The sequence below is a fragment of the Tupaia chinensis genome, unplaced genomic scaffold (genome assembly GCF_000334495.1).
Source record: "Tupaia chinensis unplaced genomic scaffold, TupChi_1.0 Scaffold141189_1, whole genome shotgun sequence".
NCBI lineage: Eukaryota > Metazoa > Chordata > Mammalia > Scandentia > Tupaiidae > Tupaia > Tupaia belangeri.
Genome location: NW_006201052.1, coordinates 86,656 through 93,840, shown reverse-complemented (window position 1 = coordinate 93,840; position 7,185 = coordinate 86,656). Strand labels below are relative to the sequence as shown.

The 7,185-nt window shown below is 42.7% G+C and overlaps 1 pseudogene; it reads right to left on the bottom strand.

Annotated features, from left to right (window-relative positions):
• Positions 1-3,670: 3,670 nt before the first annotated feature.
• Positions 3,671-5,650, bottom strand: LOC102481515 (CD2-associated protein-like; annotated as a pseudogene).
• Between the last annotated feature and the right edge of the window lie 1,535 nt (positions 5,651-7,185).

Here is a 7,185-nt window from a genome sequence, read left to right as displayed (position 1 = left end):
CACTATAGGGAGTGTGCGCTCGCCAGAGAGACAGAGAGACACATTAGAGACAGAAAGTGAGAAATCACCTCCCAGGGGGGATGGTCACGCCGCAATCCCCTCTCCTCCATTCTCCTCTCAGGATCTTGGGTACGCACGCACACGCGCCCGGTGTGAGTTTTAAGCCACTGGGTCCGGGACGCGAACCGCGGTTGACTACGTGGGAGTCCAGCGACATAGCCATTATGCCAACTGCTGGTTCCCTGTGCTGTTTTCAAATGAGGGCAGAGAAACAAGAAAACAAGTGAGACAGGAAAGTATAATTCCTTAGTTCTCCAACTGAAGGGAACAAAGTACAGTAAGGCACAATGGAAAGGACAGTTATTTGTTCTGAGAAAGCTCAGGAAACGCAGCAAAGACGGCGCCATATTATGAAAGACAGATGACGTGTGGAGGGGCACGAAGAGCATTCTAGACAGGGCAGTGTGAGCGAACGGACGAGGCACAAAACCACAGCAAACGAGGGAAGACAAAGCCATGTAAAACCGGGACAGTTGTCAGAGGTGGAGTGAAGACAGGACACAGGCTAAGGCACAGAAGACCTGTTGCCCTAGAATGAGCACTCTCCCTTCTTGGAATGGGTATCTGCACGATAAGCAGATGAGATACACTGTCGCAAATATGGGTGTTTCCAAGAAGTTCCTGGAAAATGTGTATTACAAAGATTCAAAACCTGTGAATGGATTTCAAAATTGTTTGGCACAAAAGTAAACTCATACTTAAATTTCATTTCCCATGTACGTATTCAAGGCCACTCCAGAGAACTTCCCCAAGTACACCTGCATGTGGGTGTCCATGCTGTCTAGAGGTGGATCGTGGCATCAGACCCCACATCAGTGGTGCTCTATCTCTCTGTCTCTACCTCTCTGTCTCTCTCATTCATGGAATACAGAATAAAACAACAATTATTTGGACATCTCTGTAGTGGTGCAGTCAGTAGGGCACCTGAGCACTGCATAAGAGTGGAACCGCATGAGAGGCCTCGGTTTGGACCCTGGGTGGACTTAAAAGCACTGGATGTGCCCATGTGCATAATCCTGGCTGGCAGGGAGAGGGAGGCAGGAATATCACAGTGTGGTGATACCTTGTCAAGGAGAAGCCCTTGCCTTCTCACTTTCTCGCATAAAAGAAACATTTCTTTAAAAATTCATCTTAAAAATTTTAAGTTTCAGAAGAAAATGTTATGTGATTACAGAACTATGAAGCATTTTTAAGTACTACTAGGATGTAAGAAAGAAATTAAAAATCCTATTTTAAAATGCATGTGGCCTGGCCTCTAGGTCCTGGTTTGCAGGGTGCCAGACTGCAGAGCTGGAAGTCACGTGCTGATCAGCATTTAAGTGGCCAGCCCAGATGACCTGAAACCCCCGGGTGCAGCCTGAAAGCACATGTGTACGCATGCCCAGATCAGGATCGAGTCAGCCCATGACACAGTGCTAAGGGCTCTGCACTGGGAGTTGACGTCCACTGGCTCACCACTGTGTGAATTCAGCCCTTGCAGCTTGAACAGGTGCCAGCACATGCATGAGCCCCAAACCCTGATGGAATGAAGAAGTGGAGGAAAAGGGATCTATGCATGACCACGCCCCACTGGCAGGTGCTTTCTTTCTCTCTCTCTCTCCCACTGAAGAATACACATGTTGGGAACCAGCAGTTAGCGTAATGGCTATGTCGCTGGACTCGACTGCGGTTCGTGTCCCGGACCCGGTGGCTTAAAACTCACGCCGGGCGCGTGTGCGTGTGTGCCCAAGATCCCGAGAGGAGAATGGAGGAGAAGGGATTGCGGCGTGACCATCCCCCCTGGGGGGTGATTTCTCGCTTTCTGTCTCTATGTCTCTGTCTGTCTGGCGAGCGCACGTGCCCTATAGTGAAAATCTCTCAAAAAAAAAAAAAAAGAATACACATGTTCTCTGACAATTCAATAAATAAGTATAGAAAATTCACATGGTTTTAAAATTCTCCCATAAACAACACACTAATCGCTCTAATTTCGTGCTTACACTAATAGACGAGTGGTCAAAACTGGAGAAAGAGTCTAGAATAAATAAAGTGACGGGCCAGCAGGTGGCATGGTCATTGGAGCACTGGACTCCCACATGGACAACTGTGGTTCGGAATTCAGAACTAGCGGCTTGAAATTCACACCAGCTGTGTATGTATGCGTGTCCGAAATCCCGAGAGGAGAATACAAGAGAAGGAATTGCAGCATTGCCATCCCACCTGGGGGCGATTTCCCACTTTCTGTCTCTGTTTCTGGTGAGTGCATATGCCCTATAACAAAAATCTTTCTTTAAAAAAAAAAAAAGAAAAAGAAAGAAACAACAACTAAATAAAGGTATGATTTTTCTGTTTTGTTTTTGTTTTTGTTTTGTTTTCTTTTGCTTTGATTTGTTTTGTTTTTTAGTTTGGTCTACTGGGCAAATTATACATTGCAAAACCTGAGCATTTACATGATGATAACTGTCAAAGTAGGAATATCTTATGCTGAAGTTCTGAAAAGTCTGGGTTTTATTTTCCTAATATTACCATTAACAAAAGCAGGAGGATCATGAATAACTAAATCACAAGATAAAATGAGGAATATTTAAGGATGTAAAATAAGCAAGAAAAAAATTCAGTAAGGCTGGTGTTCACATATGCCATACGTGCTGTAGTTTCTAGGCACAATAAGGGTCAAATTGACATTTTTAGATTCCTTAGACCTAACAAATTTAAAATAAAGTCCATATTTTCTCAAGTATGTTAATAATCCAATATATTTTAATTAAATTCCTTTTGTGAATCCTATAGTGTAAGCAATATAAAATTCTCTAAAAGTTGAAGAAATCATTTTGATTATTTCATTAGTTATTACTATATACATGGTGGGTAATCTACTTTACAGGTAAGAAACTTCTATTTTATCACCTAAAATACAAACAGCACTGCAGACAAACAGGCACAACAATGTAAACCTGGGTAAGAAGATGAAAGTAAATACATACATACACACACACACACATACACACACAAAGTTTATATCCCTTGTGTATTATGGGAAAAACAGTGACCATAATAGTTATTATAAAGCTAATTCGTCCCTCTCAAATAGTTTATCTTAGAGATTGTTTGTAAAGATATCACCATATAGGGACCAGCAGTTGGCATAATGGCTATGTCGCTAGAATCCCATGTAGTCTACTGCGGGTCAAGTTCCAGACCCGGTGGCTTAAACTCAGACCGGGCGCATGTGTGTGCATGCCCAAGATCCTGAGAGGAGAATGGGGGAGAAGGGATTGCGGCATAGCCATCTCCCCTGGGGGGTGATTTCTCGCTTTCTGTCTCTCTGTCTTTCTCTGTCTGGCGAGCACACGTGCCCTATAGCAAAAACGTCTCAAAAAAAAAAAAAAAAAGATATCACCATATAAAACTATTCTGAACTTTCTTTCCTTTTGATACAGATTCAGTAGTATTTTCAAGGAAACAAAATAAGTGTTTTCAATCCCGTCACAGTAAGACATAAGGCCTCTTTTTTCTTTATATTGGCAAAACAAATATATAAAAATAATTTCACCCTCTCCCTTTTACAGTTCATATAGGCATGTTTCTTTATTACAACACCAGCATTTGTTATTTTTAAGTAACAAGGAGGCTAAAGTTCATGGGGTTGCTTCTGAACACCTGGAACATTAAGAACACTGGATCTATGCCACCTCAAGACAGGACAGTGTTCTTCAGCTTCTGTTCCCACCTCTAGATTTCTTCTCAGTGCCTTTTCTTCTTCCAAAGCTTTTCACAGACTTTCCAGTTCTTTCCCATGATCCTTTTTCATTGCTTCTAAAATGCATAGCAATTCAATAATCCAGGCTCTAAGTTCATCAAGGGAACTTTTTCCCCATCATCTGTTTCTATTTTAGCTTTGATTTCTAACAGAGTTAGGAAAGCAAAGGTATTTGCTTTAGAAGCACTTGAAGGTGTTGAAAGATGCACAGATGGTTTTGGAGGGTAGCATGGATCCTTTTAAAGTTCAGATGACTTTATGTTGGCACTACCTTCGTCTTTGGGTAGCGTCAAGATTTTTTCTGGACTCTGAGTTGGAGAATGTCCACCATTGAAGCGGCCAGTCAATGTCCTTCCAGGCATTTTTAGTCTATTTGCAGTACGATGTAGCAAGTTTTCTGAGGAAGCAATGCCATCAAAATTTACACCTGTGTCCTTAGAGCTCCTTATGAATGAAACAAGGTCTACTGATTTTGGTCTAAGCAGCAGCTGTTGAGAGAATCTAACTTTGGCTTCGACACTGGGTCAGTTTCAAATTTTGATGAAATGGCAGAAACTTCCCCATTAATCTTGGCTACAGGAGGTGGTGGAGGAACTGGTTTTTCAGGTTGCTTTGGGTACACAATTCCTAAAGATCTCCATAAATTATTGGCTTTGGGGGGGTGAAGGAGGCTTCTTGGCTGGGACTTAGGGAGCTGCTGGTTTAGGTTTCTGGTCAAGCACTGATTTTTCATCTTTTTCTTCAGGCTTTAGAGAATACTTCTTCTCTGCATTTATCAGCTCAGGCTTTGGAGCTGGAGCCTTAGCAGGAGGTGGAGGTTTCCTGGGTTTTGGAAAATCTTTATCCAGCTCATTTATCTGAGCAGCAAAATTGTCTGAAAATACTCCATCTTTACCATTACATTCTCCCTTCCACCAGCCAGGTTCTCCAGGCTCCTTGCTTATCAAATGGACTATCTCCCCCTCTTGAAAAGTAAGATCATCTTCATTAGAACCTTCATAGGCAAATAATGTACTATAACTCCAGCTTTAGTTTTACCTTCAGTAACTGTTTTTGTCATCTCAGTTCTGGATCCCAGTGACTATGTGATCAAGGTCATTTCTGTTTTTTCCCCTTCTGTTTCACCACTGGATGTTCTTGTCCTAAGTTTCACAGATTCTTTAAAAATATCTCCAAAATCCAAATCGCATTTTCTCTGGCTGTGTAACTGATCCAGGTGCAATTTCACTCCCATTTCCCCCTGGAGAGGGTAGAGGTGAGGTAGGGCCAGTCAAAACAGTTTCTGAATCCTCCTAGGCTTCATGAGTTTCACCATCATCTGTTACCTCTGATTCTTTCACAAAATTTTAGGGAAATGGTCCCAATTTGTTCAGGGTTCCACCCCACCAGCCTTCTGCCTCTTCATTAGCTTCAGTAACATCTCCCACTGTCAGCTCCAGTCCATCCTCATTCTGTGGAATGTATTCAAAAAGAACTCTATAGTGATGCTCCCTAGTCTTTTTCTGAAGGTTTCTGGTTTGTGGATGGGCTGGGTTCCTCTAGCTGGAAGTCCACAGGTGCTTATTCATAGTATGAGACTTCTTACATTCCCATGCCTTTCCCATTTGATGGGCAAATTGTCATCCTGAGATTCTGTCTCTCCATTTCCTTAACAAAATTATCAGGGTACATTCCTCTTCTCCCATTTATTTCCCCTTCCCGCCATCCTTCCTCCTGTAGTTTTCCACATTCCTGATCATTTCCCCAGCTTGAATAGTGAATCTGTCACCATGTACATCAGCATAGTCACACTCCACAACACAGTCAGCCATGCTGTGGGCACCCACTGCTCCTTCCTGGGCTCGCACAGCAGCTCCTGTGGCCAAAGCTATGATTTTTCAATTGAAGACTTTTTGTATGTTCTTCATTTGCTACAGGGCGTGTGCACTATCTAGAGACAGAGAGATGGAGGGGTGAGGAGTGAGACATCACCTCCCAAGGGTATCAGCCATGCCGTAATCCCTTCTCCTCCATCCTCCTCTTGGGATTTTGGGTACTCACCTCCCTGTGCCCAGTCATGCCACTGGGTCCATGACAAATGGCACTGTCATCCTTGTGGGATCCAGCCACATTAATCCCCAAGCCACCTGCTGTCCCAAAGATTTAAAAGGCTTCAAATATATCTATTATTGTCACACAAGGCCCAATATTCACATAAGGGAAAAAGAAAGGGACTAACAAACCAAATCAATGGCATTATTGAACTTACGCGAAAGATTAAACAACTATAAATACTAAAGTTAGTTAAGCTTCCTGATATTGCTATGAAAAGTCCCCATTGCTTTAAAGTTCTTTCATGAGTGAGAGAAGCAGAGAAACAGAGATAACCACCACTACCAGGATCTTGACACCACGATCCACCCCCAGCTTCGCCAGTCCCAGATCATAGACACATATGTGCCCAATGTATTCAGAGAGGTCAGTGGACACAAACCCTGAACATTCCCAGGTAGGTCGGTGTTGCAGAGTATCACGTTTACAAGGGTGCCACTATCTGACCCCCACTGGAGATATTCTTTAAAATAAAAAATTATCTTCAAAGGGGACCAGCATATGGCATAATGATTATGTCGGTGGACTCCCACCTAGTCGACGGCGGTTCAAATACCAGATTTGGTGCCTTAAAATTCACACCAAGTGTGTGTGCATGGGTGCCCAAAATCCCAAGAGGAGAATGGAGGAGAAGGAACTGCAGTGTGGCCATCCCCTCTGGGGGTGATTTATTGTTTTCTGTCTCTCTCTCTGGCTAGCACACACACCCTATACCAAAAATCTCTAAACAAACCATTATCTAAAAGATAAATGTGTGGACTGGACTGGGCACAATGGCGAGGGCAGCTGGATCCCAAACGGCTGACACAGTATTAGCCCCAGCCCCAGTGGACAGAAAAACATGCCAGGTGCAGTGCAGGTGTGCCAAACACAGCAAAGGATGAAGCAATGGAGGACAAGAGATTGTGGCCGAACCACACCCGATTGGGAGGTGCGATCTCTCTCTCCCTGGTAAATGCATGTGCCCTCTGTCAATAAAAGAAAGAAGAAGAGATAAATTTGATTACTCTGTTGGCAAAATTTTCTTCCTTATGCTTCTATGATAATAGGTAGTTTATTTTAGGTAAAAAATCATAAATTATAATATCAATCATATGACGTGTGCACACAGGTACATTACATAGATACATATTTTTTCAATTTATTTATTTGCATTCATTCACTGTACATCATTGCAGCATACAAAATGAGATTTTCCATCCAGAGTACACTGTATATTGTCTCAATCAAGCACATTAACAAACATGTTATTGTCAGCAAATAATCTTCCATTTCTTGTTTTCTGTATGTTTTGC